This window comes from Anas acuta, chromosome Z (genome assembly GCF_963932015.1).
Source record: "Anas acuta chromosome Z, bAnaAcu1.1, whole genome shotgun sequence".
Classification (NCBI taxonomy): domain Eukaryota; kingdom Metazoa; phylum Chordata; class Aves; order Anseriformes; family Anatidae; genus Anas; species Anas acuta.
In genome coordinates, this window is record NC_089017.1 from 38,927,030 (window position 1) to 38,949,401 (window position 22,372).

Here is a 22,372-nt window from a genome sequence, read left to right on the forward strand (position 1 = left end):
GCGTACAGATTCCTCAGGAAAAAAAAAAAAAAAAAAAAAAAAAAAAAAAAAAAAAAGGGTGAGGAGAGGGAATGTAAACACAGCAGGCATTAGTAGCACCTAAAAGAAAAAGAGAAAGTAGACAGTCTAAAAAACCATGGCAGGACTGGTTGACTGTTTCTAGCACAGCATGTCTGAAAGACAGAAGCAGCCCTAAAGAGAAGACAACCTGGGAAGACACATGTTTCATTTTATATGCCTGATGCCCCAGGCATTTCAAAACAACTCTGACACTGCTACCAGCATGTCTTTAATCCAGTCAGCAATAGTTTTGCCTGCTTACCATTTACTTTCACACAAAATGAAGCATGTTATAAATGCTCCCCTCCATGTTTGCTCCTGTGAGTTTCCTGATTAATGCCATAAGTGCCTCCTGCCAACCCATAGCGTACACAGATAGAAGTAGCATTAAGGTGTGAAATAACCACCTTAAAAGTGTCTTCTGTTTATATAGATTTTTATTTTCCTGAAGTATTGCCAACCAAGCATCAAAGAGCAAAGGCAAAAACCTCTACTCCATGAATTCCCTGTGCATTCCTCCCTGCCTCATTGCAGACACTGTTGAAGGACAGGATAAAGCTGAACCGATGTGCTTCAATCTCTTCCATCAGTGCAGGCACAACTGGAAACAAGCCCTCCCAGAGTAATGTCAGCACTTTCATTGACAGCAAGTGTAATCTAAGCAAAGGAAGAAGGCAAAACACCAGAAAGTCCTATTTGGAGTCCGAGAAATATCTTGCCTCTCTTAAAATGAGACTGCCCATGCACTCAGTACAAGATGTGACCATGTCACTGTGTTTATAGAAAAGCTGTTTTGTGCACTAGAGGTGGAGCTGTGAAAAAGCTGTGCAAAAGGATCCAACATGCACCCTCAGTTGACATTAATGCTTGAGGTCAGTGAGAAAGCACCAGTGAGCATCAGCTGAGCCTTAGGACATGGCAATACTTCAGATGGGGATGCCAACACCCATGCTTTCTCTCCTTCCTACATGCATGCAAATATATGTTCATTCCTTTACTGTTCACTCATCTAATACTCTTTTATAAAAAACATGGCATCCATCCTACATAGCCCTTCATAGCAAGCCAAATCCCCAGGGAAGAAGTCTTTTAGCAGAGGCTTTAGCTCCCTGCACAGGCTTTTTTGGGGCAAAGGAATTCATGAACAGGTACTGGAGGTCCAGCAGATGAGACCTCCACCTTCATGCTCAAACAAGATGTTTTAATGATCAACTCAAAGCAGTACATGTATCTTCTTAAATCTCACCAACAGCACACGTAGAAATTAATTGGGGCAAAGCTGGGTTGTTTTTGTCAGGTATGGATTGTTAACTCAGAAAGTTTTCAGGGTCAGCTTCAAGTTTTGTCTGGCCTTGTGCAGAGTCCTCTCCAGATTTCCAAGCACCATCACTTGGAGGCAAAGGGGAGATTTTTCAGCTGGGTGAGGCTGAGGAAAATGTAAATGTAAGTAGAAATGATGAAGATGTCCAGTGGCAACTGTGGCTGTGCTGCTGAGTAGTATCTATACTGTGTGACCAGGAAAATACATGTACATATAAAACCAGAATGCAAACACACAAAGCAGATGAAAATGTCAACGGGTACATTTCAAAGGCCTTCTACTCTGGGTAAGCAACCAGTGTAACCAAAACTAGACTACTGTATTTGCTACACAAAATGAACCACTAGTGAGAAATGGGAAGAAATCTATAATTTTATTGAATCACACTCAACAGTACTCTGAGTGTGTTACCGTAGCTCTATCCCTTTTAATTCTGACAGCCACGTTTTATTCATTAGAGGAACAGAGGGCAGATTCAAATGTAGGGCTCAGTTCTGACAAATTATTTCTGACTTTGGGAGATATAATGAGCTGCAACTGCTGCACTAAAATCATAGACGTTTGCATGGCAATTCTGCTACTTCATCTTCTAACTCCAGAAAGAGGGGAGTGCTTAAACCAATGTGTGCATTCTTGTAAACTGCAAACCCAATGCAAATTACACAGTGAAGTTTGCAGAGGGGCATAATTTGTTTCACAAATAAATAAACAAACAACATTTGGTTCTCTCTGTGGCTACTACAGTTATTATGGAAGGCCAAAAACAACAGTAAAGCTTTTTGCCATAAAATTATAAGGCAAGAAATGGATTTAGATAACAGTAGGAGTCTTAATTCTATGTTTGTAAACTTACAGACAAGCTTTTACTCAATTGCAGATTCAGTTCAAATAGCATAGCTTGTACAAAGCCCACATACTTTTTTCTCGTCTCCTTCTATTCCTTTACAAGTGACATACCATCAGATAATTCTGCGTTTGCCAGAAGAGCTGAAACACATGGCACAGTTTTGCTAAAGCCATCACTCCACAATGAATTTCAACACTTGGATCTTTACATAGTATGATAATGTGTCAAAGGACCATGACAATATTCCAATACTGTCCTCATATAGTCAAGAGATTTCCAACTGCAGAGCTTCTTCAAGCTTCTCTTTTAAGAAGAAGCTACATTAAAGAAGTAATTGAAGAAGTAATTTGGATCAACAAAAATAATGCATTGTCATTTCCAGCTCACATCTTAAAGGAATTTTCTTTCTCTTATAGATTTTTCTTCAATTGGTCATGTATGGGAAATACATCAGATAATCTTCACCTTCTCCAGGACATTCCATCAGTTAGAAAGAAGACAAAAGTTGTCCTGCTCATTAAAAACAAAAAACCAAAACCAAAACCAAAACCAAAACCAAAAAAAAAAAAAAAAAAAAAAAAAAAAAAAAAACAGAACAAAAATTCCTTCAACTTGACAGCTTGTATAAATACTACTAGTCCTTCCTAATTCCCTGTTCTCTGTTCCCTTTATTTCAGCTTAAGAGAGCATCCTTTAAAAACTGAAAAGGTTATTTGTGTCAAAATCTGATTTTAGTGAACATAACAGAAACTTCAGTGGAATCAGAAATTGGTCACCATCTGCTGAGCGTTCAACACCCATATACTTCATCTCTTACTACATGTTTTAACTTCCAAGTGTTCTTTGCATTGTTCCTAGCTAATGATGTGGTGTTTCCTTTGTAACACTTTTGAACCGTGTGGATTTTCATAAATCAAGCACTGAGCTATCAGAGAGAGCAGCATGACTCAAAAGAAAGTATCTCTTGATGTGAGAAGACTATAGGAGGTAGAAAGCTCACATTTCAATGTTCAGTTTGATTCAGGTTGTCTGCCAACATTCAGATGAAAACAGATAATATTAAACATAAATAAGAACCTATGCTGGAGACCAGAAGGTTAGCAGTGGTCAAGAAATACTCATCTAACAGCATGATAAGAAAATTTAAGAATGAATAATATTTAGCAAATCATATGAAGAAAATTGAGAGGGAATGGAGAAGTGGGGATGAGAAGGACTCACCTTCACAGTCAGATTAAATAATACCATATCGTGATGGAATTTCTCTCACCTCATCAGGCAGCAGAAATGTATTTTTCCATTAAGGTAGTGCCTGGCAAACCTGAATTCTTAACAAGACTTCAGAAAACACACGAGTTCCTTATGTTTTAAGAAGGCTCATGTGTATATTCTCAAATAATAAATAGGGGATAGTCACCAAAGTCATTATCGGTGAGTCCGATCTAGAAGAGGCAGTTCATTACCGTAAATGCAATGGTTCCTTAGACAGAGGTTACTGGTTGGTGTCCAGAAGAATCTGGTGTTTTGCTTGGATATAAAATTCTTTATTTGAACTTCATCTGTGAGAAAGATTGGGAGCTATTTCTGAAGATGATTTTCTTCAAGCAGGGGGCTAGTGGACTCAAAGATAAGATTCAGCTTCAAATTTTACAGTCAAATGAGAATGATATTTGAGATTTTTAATTCAGTAAAGCATTTTGAAGCTTTACATTATTTATAATTGAAAAGTAACTTAGGGAATTTCCTATTTTTGATAAGGTGAAGTATACAGAGAAATTTACAGTACAGGGCCTATATCTATGCTGTACTTACCCGTCTACATGAATGACCCCATTTAGTGATAAATGAAATAGCTAAGTATGATGTATGTTTGTGGTATTTTACACTTCCTGTGGCTGATGATAAATCAGAAGTTGAGGCTAGCCAAACCAGCAAAATAAGTCAGCTTTAGTCAAAAGTAATTGAAAAGCTTTGCTCTGCTACACTGAAATGCAGATTTCACAAGTTTTGGTTTCTCATGGTACCCTAGATATTGCTGGCTGCCATTTCTTCTGTGTGTGAACCTACAAAACTGCCTGAGCTTCCTTCAACTTATGGGAAAAACCTTTCTTGTGAATCTGTAATCCTGAAACTTGCCAATAGCTTGCTGCTGGTCCCAGACAGTCTCCAGTCTTGGGGAGCTGGGGGAAGAGCTGACTCTTCTCAGATTTTTCCTGGGCTTGGATCCAGCCCTTGGGTGCAGCTTTGGAGGGACAATATGTGCAGCTGTGAGGGACATATCTGCATACAGGTTTCTCATCTCATCTGCAAAGACAATTCTAACTACACACACACACACGCCAAAGACATAAGAATAAACACAGTGGCAGAACTGCACTGAGCATCACCTAATCGTTGTCAGTGTAGTAACTTATGCCTTTGGTATCAGTATGCCCAACACTATGACTTCACCACTGCAAAATTTTGGGTCTCGGTTGCTACAGAAGACCACTTGGGCCACAGAGGCCTGAATAGCTAACCTCAGGACAAAGTTTTTAAGCAAAACAATTCAGCTCCTCAAAAGAATGATTTTTCTTTTTTTCCCACTTGATGGCAACCTCTGACCTCATGTCTGGGGGTGATGGATGAGGTGAGACAGAGCCATGGGAGAAGAGCTGAGGATAGTTGCCTGCATGTTACAGCTAGCAGTCATTAACAGGCAAGGTTTCCTCAGAGGGAAATAAGAATTATTTCAAATCAAGAAAAATAAACACCAGAAGAATCAGCTGCGCAGAGCAGCTCATGTAAAATATGAATGTGGCCAAGGTTTGCAAGTCCAAAGGGAATCCAATGTTGTGAGCTTACCGCAGAAAAATGCAGGCCCCAGCCCTGAGCTCTTATAAAAGTGCTGAAATGAGAGAGTTTTCTACATATTGAGAAAACTGCATAAATGATTGCAGCCCAGAGCTTGTCAGATAATGTTCCCATACCAAGCTGCTGATTGACAGTTACCTGTCTGCTGTGTCCTCTTTATTTGTCTGGCGCAGGCAGACGAGAAGACAGGAACAGTAAAATACATTCCCTGGCAAATGCTGAAGTGAGACTTTGGTACACGGAAAAGAAATCTCTTCTGATGTTTGTTTTGGCAGGAATGATTTCAGGAGACACTATTACAATCCTGTTCTCTTGCAAAGCAAAGCTGCAGCTCCACATTATTATTAAAAATCCAGGGCTGATTGCTTTCCACACTGTAGTGTTACCAGAGCTAGCAGAACATAGGGAAACCTGTTTGGTCAGCAAAGATTCTTTCATTAAAAAATACTGTAAAAATTTTCTCTGCAAAGAGTGAGCTGGTTGGCTTCAAGCAGGGAAGAGAACAAGACCCATCTGAACAGCAGTGCTCTGCATTCAAACGTGATGCCCCGAGTCCTTCCTCCCCAGCCACTGGAGCTGCCAGTGGCTGCATTGCCTCCTTGCCACACTTCACATGAGTGAGCAGGTAGTCTGGGAAAGCCCTGAAAAGAGCTGATCTTCATAACCAGGCTGCTTGAAAAAGCTGAACTCCAGGCAGTTAATTCTTGGCACCCCAAAAAGAGCTATAGGGGTGAAAGCAGCTTGTCTAAGTATTCCAAACACAGGTTTATGCCTAATAGTGATGTGGCAACAAAGTCATGTGCTTCTGCACCTTCTTGGTGGCTGCAATTTCTGATTAGCCATCCTACTTCCAGTCCCTGAGTGCCAGCTTCTGGGTGCTCATGCAGGTTATAGATCTGCATCCCAGATGCAGACCTGCTTAGTCCTTGGTAAATCCCTCTGAAGACTGGGATCTCACCCTGATCTCACCCCCTGCCCAGAATATAGGCTATGGAGGGGAAGCAGAGAAGTTTCCAAGAACAAAGGGAAAGTCTCCTTTTGGAGATCCACCTTCCCCAGACTTCCTCTCAGCCTGTCCAAAAGGTAGCAATGGTAAGAGAGACTGTTTTGCATTCAAGTCCTCCAGTGTTCCTCTGCTCACAGCAAATAGTTCTCACTTTGGACCCCAGAAACAGACATTAGCTGTAAAGCATGCAGTTTACTTAAAATCTAGGCATTTACACTGCCACGCTTTCTTTCATCCCACTCAAAACATGCCTCATTGGCACATTATCCTGGAGCATCATACTTGGTGTGGTGTTAGTGAAACAGTGGCATAAAAGAATAATCATCACATGTGAATGAAAAACTCACAGTCTTTCCTGGTCAAAGTTACCACAATGTTTATTTACCAATGTCAAATGCTAAAGTGCTGCCTTTCTCCTTAAACATTTTCTTCACTCTGTGTATACACACTAGGCACATGTTTTATTTTATATGCCTTGAAGCAGAAGTGTTATTTTAATTTTTGATAGCCTGTAGAGCTAAAACTAGAGCAAATAATTGGTCTCCATATGTTAGTATACCCTCAGAGAGCTCAGTCTTTCTCTCATAAATGGTGAGGTCAAAATCAGAACCAGTGACCTAGTTTTTTTATACTTCTGGCCTATAATTGGTAAGAAGGACTCAAAACAACCACCTCTTGCTTGTGCAAATAAAGGCCATTTTGGAAAATATATTAACCCATGTTATTTCAAACAGAGATGGGTCAAACTGTCTCCTCAGCAAGTGTTTAAGTTGGCATCATAAACTTGTAAGACCTACGATCCTTCTATTGAGTACTGAGGAACAGCTTTGATCTCCAGTAGATCAGTATTTGCCTTATGAACTAAAATGAAACGCAAAATGTAAGCCAGCCATGATATTTCTGCAAAACTGAATCCACCCACAACATATTTCCTATTTCCTGCACAAAATATGCACGTTTACTCTGTCTCAAATGTTATCTGCAACAGGTGGAGACTGTTACGCATTGATTCATACATAAAATATGAAGCTTTCAGGAGACTCAATGACTGACTTCTCAAAATGAAATGATTTGCCCAAGGAAATTGCACAAGTCTGTATTATTCCCTGGTCTGACTGTATATTATCTTTTATATCAATGTCAAATAAGTAACAAATACAGCTAATCAGACTTGGAAGCACATAGATCTCTTCTGATATTTGTGGATCTGGAGGTATTGTTTGCTTTGCCATCATTTTCCTGCTTTTTTCAGAGCCACCTGTGATGTACACTTGAAACAACCATGCAATCAATCTTGTAGGCACTGTTGTGTTCCTTGTTCACACACCCTTAGCTGGCACTAATCAATGTTGGAGATCAGATCTGAGCCCCAGAAACTCACAGTTTGGATGTCTACACTGATTTTTCAGGCACAGTTTCATGCCCATACCTGTACACATCCATTGGACCTCACACACACACACACACACAAAATCTGGGTTTTGATCTTCAGCAGTGTTACATGATCAATGAAAAATGCACTGACTAATGTGTTACTCAGCAGTTTGCTGTGGAAGGAGCAGGTTCAGCAGTTCTGCAGTCTATATATTGCTGTACCATTGCCTGCTCCCAAACAGACCTCTAACTTTCTAGTGTATTAATACATGTTTCACTTTAGGATATTTTTTGCAGGTTTCATTGAGAACCAAGCCCTCTTCACATAAAGTCTGGGAGTAGGTGTATGAATATGAGAAAGAACTTCTCTTTGCAATCAGTAGATGCTACAGTTTATTGTCTCTTCCCTACTTAAGAGAACTTGGAAGACAAAGACAAGAGAAGACAAAGACAAATCACTTCACTTTAATCACTGAACTGATTAAAATATTTCAAAAATCATGCTCTCAAAAAACATGAACTTTTTTGTCAAACAAAGGGAAAAACCTATATGCTGAAGAGGTGTATAAATTGATATTCTACGTCCAATACACCTCTCAGTCCCCTATTAAAAATAAGTAAATAAATAAATAAATAAATAAAAAGGCAAACAAGCAAACAAACAAGACAAAAAAACAGATATCATGAAGTCGAGAGATCTTTAGGAATGGAGATGCAAAACATTTTAAGCATGTTAGTAATAATCATATGAGAACTGCCTCAGTCTGCCTGATATTTATTTATTTATTTTGCACAGTTATGGTTTCCTATGTATTAGGATTCACATAAGCAGTAAAAAAAAAATTCAAGCTACCTAGCCATAGGTACTAAGAACAGCACCTGACAATATCTTTGCAGGTGGCAAAGAAACTGGTATATATTTGGACGGTGCTTCTAAAATATGTTTTAAATATTTATTAAAAACTATTAATCATTTGTATTTTCTCATTGGCCCCATCTAATCCAGTTAGTATATACATAATAAATTTCATCTAGAAACAGAAGATGTCTCCTTTCTCATCAGTGTCCCCCCTGCAGTACTTTATAATAAAAGACATAGCTCCCAGACATCATTCCAAGACAGCAAAAAGGATTTGGAAAGGTTTATGTCTTTAAGAGTCCTGAGGTGTCTAGTTTGGCAGAGAGGGTCCCACGTGAGAGAAAAAATTCTTTTTCAAATTAAAAGGAAATAAGTTTTTGTAATTTAGAGAGCTAAAGAAAGCAGAGCTGCTCATTTCCATGTTTCCCACTTTAGAAAAAAAAAAATAATGGATGTCATATTTTACAGTGAAGTTGGTGTGGTCATAATGTGTCTGAATGTGTAAATATATTTTCATAATACGATTAAAATAGACAGGTTAGAGAAATACAGAGCTTTCTCTGACATAAATTTAAACTGAGCCCTGTCCAAGAATTGTTTATTTATTTATTATTTTGTTTTGTCATATGTCAAAACAAGTAATCATAGGACACTATTAATTCATCCTGTTGAGCTGTTTCTGACTCTTGGTAGTGCCACACTGGAGTGCTCCAAATAGAGAACAATTAAACTGTGTTTAATAACAAAGGTTTTCAATGGTGGCTCCCAGGACAGCCTACACTATTCTTTAGTGGCACTAGGATTTAAAAAAGCAGGGCCACTTTCCAGGTAAATAACAGTGTATCCTGACCCAAGCAAGGCTCTCTCATTAAGTGTAGACACTGAAAGATATGCAGACCAGATAAACAACCACTACTAGGCACACTTGAATCTCCTATAAAGCCTCTTCAGGTCATATTTCCTGACAGAGCTTCCTGATGTTATGATGGCTCCTTGTAAAACGCTTTGAGATCACCTTCACTATAGCAGCTGTAATTAGTTTAGCCCTGAAAATTGCCACAAGAGCACATTGCCTAACAATTTGAAGACCCTCTAACCAAGATCGTAATCCATATCTGAGAGAGAGGTGAGGGTGTATATCTGCTGCCATTGCCATCATGGTGTGGGTTTTGTGGGCCTTATGCCATCACAACACCACTGTATTCTTTTCATTCTCTTCACCTTTGAAAACAAACCAACCAAGGAACCTAACAGTTACAGTGGCGTCTTCTCATGGTGAGTGGGCCTAATGCCATCCTCCTCCCACATGCCCTGGTCATGACTCACCATGGTGCCAGCAGGCTTCTGGATACAGCAGGGCTTAGGGGCAATGCTTCTGCCCTCCAAAAACCTCTGACTCCAGTACTCTGTGTACAGCCATTAGCAGCTTGCATTTGTCCCAGGTTACAAGAGTGTGGTTGCACTCAAATCACAAAATCCGTGGTACTAAAATCAAAGCCTGACTGTAAAGTCTATCCTCCTCTCTCACTTTCATACTTTTAAGTTAAAACTATTTCCCCCTTGACATTTAACTGTTGAAATCTCTGCCTGTCAGTGAGGAAGGAAACCCTCACTTTCCTAATCCAGTTGTAACCAAACAAACTCCCTTTCAAAATGTATTTCTTCAGACTACAAAGCTCTGTGCATTTCACTTGATTAATCATATAAAAAATCAGCATGTAATATCCCCCGGAGCATAATCCCTACAGCACAATTCCTGCCTCCTGCTGCATCTATCTCCTTACTGATACTCATGCTGAAAACATGTTAGAGGAAATAATGAACCTCAAATAAGGAGGGGGAAAAAAGCATAAAAACAGGAGTGATACTACTTAGGGTTCTGTTTGTTATCTGAGGTCCAAATGTACCAGAAATAGCAGAGAACTAGAGGGCAGGGAAGCAAGAAGGGAGAGAAGAAAAGGAGGAAGGAGGGGAGTATGAAGATGTGATGCCAGAGACTAATATAGTAAATTCACTCCACCTAAATAAATCTTGTCAAAGTTGTTGTTAGTGGTTAGAAGTGAACAGAGAAGGTGACCTTTGGTAAGAAGGTTTAAAAAAAAAAAAAGTTTAACCCAGAAGAAATCTTCTTTCTTATGTTCACAATAAAGTGCATCAATTCTACTATAAATAAGAGGGAAGTTGATAGGGTTGATAGGAAGGAAAGTAAATTCAAAAATTCAAAGCCAGGTTTATAGACATTTCCTCAGCATGACAAAAGGACATAAAATAAATCAGTGGCATTGAGAGTTCAAAAACCAGCAAAGAGTTATTCAAATGTGCTCTAAGTGACAGAAATCACAGTAACAGAGGCATTTCAGACTCAGAGAAAAATTCAATTTTTGTTAATAACATACAAAATCCAAAATATGCATATAACTTCATCTTATAGTTGAGAAAAAAACAGAGACAAATGTGTGGCATGCTATAAGGAAATACTTTCCACTTCACAAAAGAAGGTGGGGGACAGAGAGTTAAACAGAAAACAGGTATGGAAAACTTAAAAATGATTTAAAACATCTTAAGCATCTTAAAACTGCACAGAGAGTTTGGATGAAGTGTTCATGCCCGTGATTGAGATCTTTTAGAGTGCAACAGAAATTCCACAGGACTGGACAAAAAGAGAAAAAAATACTGCAAGAGAGCATCAACAACTGGTTGCCTTGGCAGTCAGATAAACATCAGCTGGTGCTAGGAGAGCAGGTGGAGCAGCGGTGGGAGGCAGTGACTATATTGCACTGGGTGGGTGATTACTGGTATCCAGCTATGAAGAAAAGGGAGACACTGGTGCCTGACAGCACCATGGAACACACTCCGTTGCTGACACCAAAGCTGGTGCCAAATTTATGTTAGCACTTATCAAGGAACAGCCCAACTATGAAACATTCAATAAAGTGTCAGGGTAATTGAAAGTGAGGAATTCTCCTCATATGAGGTTTTTGCAAACTATGCTAATATTTTGTGCAAAGAGGGAAAAAATACAAAGAATTATACCAGTAAAATATGGCACTGAAACAAAACCAGGACCAGCACAAATTAAAGATAAGATCAGGTTGCTGTTGAATTTGTATCACTTGGGAAGGAATATGCAAAAGACAATGGTAATTCAAGATAGCCAGCTGTATGCTTACCCATCTAGGAAGAAAATAAGGCAGTGACCACAATGACAGGTGGAAGAATGTACTCTGGATGCAGCAGTTGAAAAAGATTTTAGCTTATGGTGGCTAATAAGTGAATGTGGCTTTCCAGTTCAACACTGCGGTCAACAACTGCAATCTTTGGGGTTTAATAATGAGGGGATTTTGAGAAGGATCAGAACAGTGTCTTCTTGCCTATCTAACCTATCTAACATGTGACACTGAAGGCAAACTAAGCCTTCTTTATTGACATAAGAATGCTAACGAAGTCAGGGAAATTTTGACATATATGTATAACAATTACAGACTCAGGCATTTAATTTTCAGATTCATTTAATATTCAGAAATGTTTGCAAACGTTTGACCCTATATGCAGAGCATTTACAGTGACACTGAACTTTCTGTCCAATGATGCTACTTACACTAGTGCTAGTCCCTACCTCCAGTACAGCAGTCTTTCCATATACTAGAAATAATTTACAAGTTACAAGGAAGCCATAAAAGTCCACAGCAGTGACCTGGGATAAAAGGATTGACAAAAGGAGTAAAAATACTAAACTTGATTGTCTTGGCTAAGAGATAACAAAGACAAAAGGACATAAAGCCACCTACAAAAATCTTTGAAGTGTTAAGTGCAACATTAGAAGCCTTATTTTGCAGAATGCTAAATAGGTAAAGATGAAGTGAGAAAGGAAGGTCTGAGCTCCTTATCAGGGAAGAAAAGAAAAAAAAAAAAAAAAAAAAGCTTTCCAAATAGTGAAAGTCATTAGATTGGATTACATACTGACCACATGAAAGAGACATTTAAAACTGGACAAGTAGGAACACATGGTAAGAAACAGAAGTTGTCAGAAGAATAGACAGAGAACTACAACCCTTCCCTCATCCCCAGTTTCTGTCATAAGATCCTAAGAATAGTTAGGTCAGATGTAAATGAGAATCATTTGTATAGTGGGGATAGATATATAAGCCAGGACCCACACTATGTGTAGAGACAAGTGAGATCCTAGGAACAATTTTACAGGAAAATGAAACCTGTTCTGACTATAATAGGACTGAAAAAGAAGAAATGAAATAAAAAGAGTTCCTTATGGAAAGAAAATGCAGAAATTACAGCTGCAGCTACCAACAAAAGAAGGCAGGAGGAGGGAAGAAGAAGGGAGGTCTGATACCTTCATGTACCAAGCACATCCAAGATAAGTAAGTGAAATAATATGCAAGGTGATAAGAGCAGTATGTAAACTTCACATGATAATCAAGTCTGCTGACTCTAGCCCTCTGGAAAATAATGGTGTAACCTGCAAATAAGGTAAGGGAGAGAGAAGTGGCAGGCATGATACCTCAGAGAACAGAGCCAAGCAGATGAAATATCGCATCTGCTGTGGAGAGCTTCCTCCTACACCAGGAGCTGCCTATTTGTTCAGTAAAGCTCTCACTCCCCAGGGCTCCTCAATGGCTTTGCTGAAAAGAGAAGAGGCTGCTAGGCTCTTGCACTCATGAGGTCATGGAGTAAGAGATGGAGATGCTGAACACCCAAGTTCTCACCAACAAAAGACTGACCAGAGTGCAGCAAGGTGACTGAATGCTAATCCCTCTTTCTGGAGCATGATCCCAGTGCTAGGTGCTCCTCAAGCCTCACACATGCAGAAAGATTTTTCTACTCATTAGGAGCTCCCCCTGTGCTCCGGAACGCAGTGTTTCACGGTCACATGGGCAGTTTCTTTGGGACAGAGAAAATAGACAAAAACTTCTCCCTGTCAGCTGTCTCCAGGAAAGCAGGCAGACCACTCACACCTGCTGCTGCTGGCAGGGTGAGCTTCTCTGAACCAAAGCTGTACAGAGATCTTGGACAGAGATCTGCACAGAGATCTGCAGTACAGAGATCTTGGACAAAGACAGCGTTAAGATACCTTACTTCTTCCAAACTACAGCCTGTGGGCTGTGGGCTGAAGGGGACTGAGTGTAAACTAGATCATCCTGGAGATCTTGCCAAACCACAGAAACCTTCCCCAGCTTCTCCCCAGCCCTGTCCATAACCTCCAGAGCTCTGCACCTTGGGACCTTGCTAAAAAAGGTTCTCCTATATAGAATCATAGAATGGATTGGAAGGAACCTTAAAGAACATCTAGAGGATGGGCATAGTGTCCGTGGGCAGGGACACCTCCCACCAGCCCAGGCTGCCCAAAGCCCCATCCAGCCTGGCCTTGAGCACCTCCAGGGATGGGACATCCACAGCTTCTCTGGGCAACCTGTGCCAGGGCCTCACCACCTTCATCATGAACAATTTCTTCCTTACATCTAATCTAAACCTACTCTCTCTTAGTTTAAGGCTGTTACCGCTTGTCCTATCATTCTACTTGGTGATAACGAGTCCCTCCATATCCTTCCTGTAGGCCGCACTGACAGCACGGCCTTTGTGCAGGGGTATGGCTGTCTTCTACACTGCTAAGGTCAGTGGGAAGACTGCTGCTGCTGAACAGTGTGCTCCTAGAAAAGGTCTAAAGTTGTACAGCCTGTACTGGGTAAAATGGGCCAGAGCAGGAAGGAGAAAGGGCTTTCTTTCTGGAGCCAGGGCTCAGATAGCAACCACAGAGCAGACAGAGCTGAGACAGCCACAGCTCAAGGACGATCATCTTGCATGTAGTAGGTATGGCGTCCACATCAAGACACAGCTCTGCAGCATGGGAGCTGACTCATCTTCACAGTCATGGGCCATGCAAAGTCCCTGGCAGTTTTTCTTTAAGAGTCAAGAATTCACTGTGTCATTTTCAAATGCTTTCTTACTGTCAGGGAATGATGAATGCAGAATAACCATTCCCTTTTCCAGTGATGTACAGAGGTTAAAAATGAAGCAAAACACAAGCCAAGCGGAGCCATCAGCCACTAAACACTACAAAAGTTTGCAAAAAACCTACTCACTGGAGCTGTGGTGTCTCAAATCGTTCTGGATTAAGACATAACAAATGGAAACCTCTTAATTTTTCTTAATAGTTTGTCTTGACTTCCCATTTAGCTTTCTAAAGCATCTTCTGGAAAATGACATACATTTCACGAACTTCTCCAAATCTTGATGCCCTAAGTTCATAGAACAGAACCTACTCTCTCTGCTGATAAAACAAATTCAAATCTACAAACCTTCCTTACAAAGGCAGAACCTGGGTCAGTCTCTACTGTCAGAGATTTGCAGCATATTGACCATTGTCCAGCTATGTAAACATTTACCAAAAAAAATGTCAAAGGCAAAAAAAAATGTCAAAGGCAAAAGCACTCAGTTCTCTTTGAAGTCAATGGACAATCTCCTTCTAATCCTACAGATCTCGGAGATTCACTTCCCTATAATTTATTTAATCTTCTTATTTATAGATGAGTAGGTCATGCGGAAAAAGATAAAAAAAGAAAAAAAAAATAAAAAGACTATTCACAGAATATACTGTAAGTATTTTTACAATTAACACACTCCCATCACCATTAAATGGTCCAAACAGGTCAAACTGGGACCAAAATCTCTTTCATCAGTAACTTAGTACTCCTAAGTCTGCATTTTAGACAGCAGAGCCACTTTGCAGATAGGAAACTAAGTATTAGCCATGATGGATTATCAGTCCAGAAGTAACACAAAAGAAGACTTTGTCCTGTGAACCTTCTGTCATTTGTCTGTCATTTAGCCTACTTCCTACTACTAACACACACACACAAAAGACATTTTCAATAAAAAATATGAAATAATTATACATAGCTTGTATGTTAAGAGATTAAATGCTTCTAGCATAACTTGCAGGATGAACCACTGAACTTCAAACAAAATTTTGATTTTGTGAATGCAAATATAAAGTGAACTTATGAATATAAGTAGAAAATGTTCTGTATAAAGGTGAAAGATACTCCATCAAAAGGGAAAAGAGCAAGATTATAATGACTGATTGTACAGAGTATGAATTACTCCAAAATAACTTTTGGAGTTGTTACTGATTATCTGCAAAACAAAGCTAAGAGTTTAAACATTTTCTAAAGTTTTCATATGCAACCAAATTCAACAAAAAAAATGAAAGCAGCACACAGAGGGATTATAACAGAAATATTAAAACATACCAAATGCAAAGCTGGAATTTTGAAGAAAGAGAAAGCTAGAAAGAAAAAAGAAAAGAAAGAAAAGCTAGAAAGAAAAAAAAAGTTCCAATTCTACCACAGCCAAAAAATCAGTGTATGGAGGAAATCAGGGTGGAATGAGAAATTTAATTTCAAAGAAAACAAAATATCCAAAGCACTGTATGAAGAAACATCACAAAAAAGTACCAGCTCCACAATAAAAAAATAATGAGCACAACATCCTGAAAAAAACAAAACAAAACAAAACAAAACAAAAAAAAAAAAAAAAAAAAAAAAAAAAAAAAAAAAAAAAACAAGCCATGGGAGCAGACACCATAGTAACAAAACCCTTCCTAATACACTCAAAGGAGCATATCCACAACTGGTACAAATCATCTTACATTGAAAATATTACAGGTCTGTTCCTATAGATTTCAGGAAAGAATGCCTTCTTTTGCTTGGTAACAGGAAAACACAGGTTAAGAGGCTTGAAGTAAAGTAGGAGCACCACTCATGCAAGTCAAACAGCTGTTTAACATTGACTTTTAATAGAAAAGAAGGCAGAACAAAGACTAAAACCAGCATAAAAAAATATTCAACTCAGTTGGGCAAAACTGAAGAATAATTCATACCACCGTTTCCATATCTCTTAGATTATTTTTCAGGGGAGGAAAGAAAAAAAAAAAAAAAGCCAGATGCAAAACTTTATTTTCAAAACAACACAAAAACTACCCACAACGACAGTTAAGGGTGCACCGGTGCTATATGCCACCAACACAACATTCCTGCAAAACAAAACGGACTTTACTACCTTGATTGCTACATGCAGGTGAAAAAAATTATTTTAGCTGATTGTCCTTTCTCTCTGGGGCACATAGTTACTTGAAAGGGTATCATTGTTTAACGTGGTTTTTGGATCTCAGATGTCTCTGAGAAATGGCTCTGTTTCTTTTTTGTTTGAAAGCTTCACAGACTGAAGATAAAACTGTATATGTATAAAGAGACACTTTTTTTTTTCTGCAGTTAAGTTGGTGATTTCAATTATAAGGCTTTATTGATGTTTTTTCCAGTCTCAGCCATCTCTGAAATACCTCAGATTCATTCCTATTGCCAGTGGAGAATCCTGTGCAGGTGAAAATGTTTGGGAGAGAAGGCATTGCGAGGGGGACACTTGGGTTACCTCTATGCATGGAGAGGTGAGCTAAAACACCTCAGGGTGAGCTAAAACAGGGGGGCAGGCAGCATATCTGCATATCTATATTTCTCCTTGACCAGCTTCATCATAAGTTCAATAATGCCTGGGAAGATTTTACCAACACGGGCAGGAAGAACATGAAATTTGTCTTTCTCACTAACAAGACATGAAGGACAGAAGTATAAAGTCTTGAAAAGGACAGATAAATTAGGTAGTTGTCTCTACCTTAAAGACTCTCAGCATACCATCAGGCCTATGAAGATAAGCACCCTACTACATGTAAATAGTCTTTGAAAGGCATCCATCAGCCTTCTATTAATCACTGGCGTGAGCCACCCTATTGCAGACTTTCTATAGGCTGTAATCCCAAATAAATTCCAACAAGAGAACAGAATAAGGATGGTTGCCCCAGAGTTCTGGGAAGCATCTTAAGGAAGAATTTTTATTTTAAACAAACCACACCTAGCAAAGACAATATTTTCAGAAATAGGTGCTTAAAGGAAGAACTGGATGTATAGTTGATTTTCAAAAGAGCTGAGAGTCCACTGGTAGGAATTTGCATAGGAGATACTGCCAGCTATAGTTGTTTTTCTGTGTAATGATGCTGGTGTCTTCTCTTGCTTCTCAGTGCCAGCCCAAACCAAGTACAGTCTGGAACCTGTACCTGAATGCTCTGTGAACAGTCAGGCCAGGAGGGCAATGCTGCCAGCTCAGGCAAAATCAACTTTTGTCTTCCCTGGAAACCTTCCCCTGGCTTATGTATTAGAGCAAGGGGAAAAGGAGTATCAGGGACTTCTTTAGATCCTTCCGGTAGACAAAGTTATCTACCATGATTGTAAATAACAGTCATCATGAGGCTGTTACCTCTTCACACATGAATGGAAGGTGAAATGCAGAATAGATCCTCATATTTCAGACACCACAGCCAGCACCACGTCAGTATAGCAGTGCGGTGCTGTTTGCATTGAGCATGGCTGGGGCTACATAACTCTTGGCTACATTATGCCCTGTGGCATTCCCAGACACCGAATAGGAGTGGAACAGCCCACATGTGTGATAGTCAAGTGCATATGAATGGTCTGTTGGAAATAGTTGCTGGGCCTTTCAAGCTGCCAAACTTTGCCTGGAAACAGACTGGGAAGAAGGCTTGTACAAATGGGCCACATCTATGGCAAGGAAGACTCTTAACACTTTAGAACTTCAGGCAAGCTTTCAGTAGTCAGTAGTGTTCCCAGGCATGCCTGAATTTCATAACATAGACACAGCTATTGAGCCTGGCTAGGCTGCTCCTGGGGCAGTGCAATCTGATAACAGCAGGTGTACAAGGACAAAGAAGTGCATACAGGATGTAAAGATAGCCTCTTGCTGTGGAACAGTAATACAGGTCTTCCAGAGCCAGTCAGAATGGCAGTTCTTGTCTAACTTCATCAGAAGTAGCAGCAACCTTCTCCAAAATCTTTGTCTCCCTGCACCGAAAAAAACGGGAACTTCTCTCTCCTTTCTAGCCTTGTCCTTAATGAATCTTCTCAGTACTTTTGAGAAAAAATGTCTGCTGTTATGGCCAAGCCAAAGACTCTCCAGAGGGAAATCTGTTTTGATGATAATCTGTGGCACAGGATCATGCTGAACATATTATCCACATCAATCAAAGTACAAAGACATCATTAAAAGTAGAAATAAGAGCATATTCCAAGTTGATCCCATTTACTGCTGATGAAAAATATGTGTTATATGGAGTGAAAAAGCAGAGAGTAGAGAGATTAAAAATAAAAAGAATTCAAACTTGTGCAAATGGGGTTTGACATCTGGAAAATCCGAGTTCCATACTGACAAAGGTTCATTGCACTGAGCTCATGAACAATTCTAAATAGTGCCTGGACTGGAAGTAAAGCATCTTTTAGGATGCTCCATCTGCCCAAGATTATAGTGTTAGGAGGAGAGCTGAGAGCACTGCCTAATGACTGTCATGCAGACTGCACTGAGCTGACAATGGTAATGGCATGTCTGGGAGACAGAGAGAGAGAGCTCCCCACTAATGACACAAGCATGTCTCCTTAGTCATCTTTTAGGGGAAGATTTGGAATCCCACACTGTTTCCATAGCTCCCTATGAATATTTCTCAAGAGAATGAATAACAGACCTGCCCCTGTCTTTTGCTGCTCAGGCTTTGTGCATTTATGAGATTTGTTTTACTTTTTTTTCAAAATGAGGTGATTTGTTTTGAGCTAGAGAACAGATGGATCGAGCAGACCTGTAAAGGTGATTTGTACAGCAGTTCTAAATGTTAATCCAAGCAGAAAAAAATAACGCTCACAAGTGCATCTACATTTGCCTGAACTTTGTAAGTAGCATCTTAGCCCTGATGTTTTATGAATACACATACACACACCCATATGCACACACAAGCTAAATCCTGTCATCACAGCTATCTCATCAGAGCTGTGAAAGGAACCAGACACATTCCATTCTGTCCCAATATTTATCAGCACTTAAACTGCCATTTAATTCCTAATTTCTTAATTATTATGACTGATAGTGATGAAGAAGATTATAAAAAAGCACAACAGGGTCTCCAGCACTCTGCTTGATTTTGCAGAGGTGCCAGTACAGGGAGAATTATTCTTGAGCTGATGAGCAAATCTGTGGCCAAGTCATGGCTGGAGGACTCCAGTTTTCAAGTCCCACACTGAACAATGCTTCCAGAGGTTTAAAGATGTTCTCACAGTTGTTGTCAATCATTTGTGCTGAAGAAGGCTTGCCCTAGACTACACAGCCTCCTCAGGCAATGCTGGAAAGCTTAGCTTCCACGTACAGAGGGAGACACTCTGACCCCTTTGAATCTGAGCCTGGGCCTCAAAACCCACAGTCTCACTCTTCACCATAAAACCAGAAACACAAACCTCTTCTGATACTGGAAATTAAACCTCAGTAATCAGTAGGGAGCTGGAGTGAAACGGAATGCCATTTCTGAAATAAACCAGTCTTTACTGGCTGTCTGGATTCAAGAAAGTCAACTTTTGAGTCAGCTGCTTGGCATTTCCAAAATCCGAGGCACATCCTATGTGTGTTTCTATCTCCTCCCAGCTCTTTGCTGCCCATTCTGTTGGGCAATGGTATTCAGTGGTCAGTGCAGCAGCACACTGTAAAACGGATCGCAAGAATTATCTGAATTTAGAAATAATCTCTTTATCATGCCAACCTCAATGAGGGGACATCAAACTGCAGGGGACAAAAGAAGTCTTAGAACATAATCATTACCACTGAAGCCAGAGACTCTTGGAACTACACCCTGAGTCTTTCTGTCTCTGTGTCTTTCTCTCTCCTTTCATCTTCTTAAGCAGTTCTTTAATTGCCTGGTTTCTGTGAGGCCGGTTTGCACATGACCACTAGAGTGTTGCAACGAGCGAGTTTGGCCCCACAAATAACCAAAAAACGAAAGAAGGGGATTGCTTTTTTCACAGACTGATATTTTAGTTTTAGATATCAAGATATTTAGATATTAAGATTAGTAAGACCTACAGAAAACTTTTAATCAAAAGTACAGTTTTTCCATGGCATAATTTAGCCATATGCCACATCCACAAAAGCCTAAATTTTACTTCAAAGAGATGACACTCCTAAATGACCAGAAAAGCAAAGGTTGCTCCATTGGCTCCCTAATCTGTAAACAACCCTCCCCTGAACATTGGGGATGATGCTGGTGCAGTGCTCTGAATATACAACAGACATTTCACCTACTTGTGATATGGAACCCTTGTACTAAAAATCTTCTCTGCTCTCATAGCATGGGGGAAGATGGTCTCCTATTGATCCTCAAGTTGCCGACTACTCAATGACTTTTCTTCAGATGAAGCTTTTGCCTTGCTTTTTACCTGCCTCTTTTTTTTAATTCTTTTTTTTTTTTTTTTCTAACAAGAACCCACTGTCCAGATTTGATAGGATTATTGGCAAATTATTCATCATCCTTGGAGGAGCTGATAAGTGAATAAAATCATATTCACTCCAATACATAAAATCCTATGAGTGAAGAAACAGCAGTCAAAATCTGCATCTTAAGTGGTCCTGATTATACAGCTAAAGACTGTTTCACATTCTTAATGAACTTTAACATTCATACACACACACATACATGCAGCAGAGGTATGTGTGCCTTGTTGACTACCCCAGCAGTATCTGACTGCATTCAAAACTCCATGTGATTTTTGCTTTGCTTGGTCTAGTAAAATAATCACTTTTGGATATTTGCCTGTGTGGAATCAGAAGATAAATGCTTTACCATCATCTCTGTCATCAAGGCACAGCTGTCAGGGATTCAGCCACTAACCAGGAAGAATGTGTCTATAGGCCCACTGTTGGCATGAGCACCCCAGTTGACCTTTACTGCACAGAATGTAGTAATTTATACAGTAATGATTTTAGTGAACAACTGGTCTATGGGTTAGCAGAGGTATTCACTTACTCATCTTTTAAACCTTTGCCTGTTGGGATAGAAATTCCCAAATGTGTATGTCAGTAACTTTTTTTTTTTTTTTTTTTTTTTTTTAATCTCTGACAAAGCCAAGACATTTGGCATTAATATAGTGTTTTTCTTACTACTGTCAATATAAATCATTTCCTGAGAACTGGAACAGGACACAGTATGTTTCAGTCCTAGAAAGAACACGTTCCATTCTCTGTGAGAGCTGGAAATCAAAGTCATGTACACTACTCACACACACACAAAAAAATAAAATAAAATAAAATAAATTGGCCAGTACTAGCTGACTTATCAGAGCACTCCAGAAACAGTTTGTATCAACCTTCTGGCTGCTTCTTTAAATATCTTCCCAAGGCAACAGCAGGACTTACTGCAAGACGTGTAGGCAACATTCTTCTCTGCAGCAAGTCCTCCAGTATCTGTGGCTTTCAGTCACCAGAACAGTCACACATCTTCTTCTGGTCAGGAAATAATATGTTCAGGATCACATGAGCACATCCTATACAATTGCACAGGAGTCACCCATCTCAGTCTTAGACGCTCATTTAGACTTTAAGTTGCTTCTTCTTTTCAGTTCTACCCTCTTGGTACAAGAAAATAAACTATAAAAGACAAACAATTGAGCCATTTCTTTCCTATTTGTTTTGAAAACCTAAGATTTGTTTGCAGTTTTTGCTTTTGACTTAAAGAACAATTCTTCAGGCTATGAAATGGCTGCCAAATTTAACATGAATGGCATTTAGCTGGCAAAGAATATATTACTGACAAATGCCTAACACACTGGGCATATTGTATTTGTACCATCTGGGAGAGTAAACAGTGACAGGAAATAAGCACAAACAGGTGTTAATGTTAGCCCCTTCAGGGTCATTAATGAACTATGGCAACTGACAGCATTGAAAGAGCCCACACACAATCCTGGCAACTGGAAAGGAAAAGGTGGAATCCCAGTGAGTGTAAGAGTGTATTAATTTGTCACACAGAAAGCTCTGTTCTTGATTGCATCTCCGCTACGTGACCTCCTTTATCCTCTTGCAATACCACATCCTTCAGTTGAGCTCCTGTTGAATGCTCCTTCCTTTTCCCCTTTTAGGCATCAAGCTGTTTCCTTGCCCCAG